The sequence below is a fragment of the Muntiacus reevesi genome, chromosome 4 (genome assembly GCF_963930625.1).
Source record: "Muntiacus reevesi chromosome 4, mMunRee1.1, whole genome shotgun sequence".
Classification (NCBI taxonomy): Eukaryota; Metazoa; Chordata; class Mammalia; order Artiodactyla; family Cervidae; genus Muntiacus; species Muntiacus reevesi.
The window spans coordinates 171,836,619-171,837,875 of record NC_089252.1 but is presented as its reverse complement, the minus strand read 5'-3'; positions in this window follow the sequence as shown (position 1 = coordinate 171,837,875).

Below are 1,257 nucleotides of genomic sequence, written 5' to 3'. Positions count from 1 at the left end.
ACTTATACCTGCCTCTCTGAGGACATTTTCCCCAGATCTGTATTTCCTGCTCTATCCCCAAAGTCTACTACACCAGAGATTCATTGATAATAATAAGATAAATCCACCAAGGACATGTTTGCTTGTTTCACATAATTGAAAATTTGCTCAATATTTTTTAAGGGAAATTCTCTCAGTTTAGAAATATGTCCTTCTGCCAGAAACAATAGAATATCTATTTTCCCAACAACAGAAAGATTCTTTCCTAACCATTTAAACAACTGTTAGCTCTGTAAGGTAAAGACTCCCTGGGCTCAGGGGGAGACAGTCTTTCTCTTGAGAAAATCTTCATCTTGTGTGGGTGGAGGATGACTTAGTGAAACCCTCCAACTGCAGAGACTGCTATGAGTTTGAGTATGTGCTCCTAAGAACAGTCAGAGTCCACCTTCCCCTCTCCATTATAAGACCTTCCTGGAGGACTTTTTTCACTCTTTGCAACTTTGGGGTTCAGCAAACATCTGAGGCTACAACTATTAGAGAAGTATTTTTTTATTTTTCTGTCCATTTTCTGAACTCTAGAATGATGCTTTCTTTTGAGCAATGTATGTATACCAACATAACTGATATGATTTGTCACTTTAAAACTATATGAAAGCTTTCAACAACCACTTATGAAGTGTGGCTTCACAGTATGAGTGGCAAGTGCAGGACAGTCATTGATTAGCTGCCTTCATGCATCAATATGATGGAGGTCATCTAAACGCAGTGGACAGTAGAGGGACACTCCCATGTGTTCTCTGGCATAACTCCATCCTCATTTGAAATAAAAGCTGTGTATAAAATAGGTGCCCTGTATCTCTGTTGAGTGACTTATTTGCTTATGCTTTATAACTCAATGACCTCTCCCTGTAGAAGTGTTTCACATTTTAATGAAAACTCAACTTTAACATCTTTATCTATATCAGTTAATTTCATGAGCCTTGTTAATATGACATGAATGAATGACTGAATAGAAATACGAATGACTGAAGAAAAAAGTGGCATTTTTGGACAAAAAAAATTAGTCTTTTTCCTCAGGACACACAGGCTTCCTGAGGAGCTTGGGAAAGTCAGATGCCTGGAGTCATTCTAACAAGACTGAGGGGAGGAGCCTGGGCTGCCGGGACGACTCACTCCCGTCCCGCCACTGGACACTCCGTGCTGTCCCTGTGTGACCTTCAACCTGGCATTGAGGTGGGAGGCTAAGTTTTAGGCAAAACCTTCCCTAATTCCCTTATT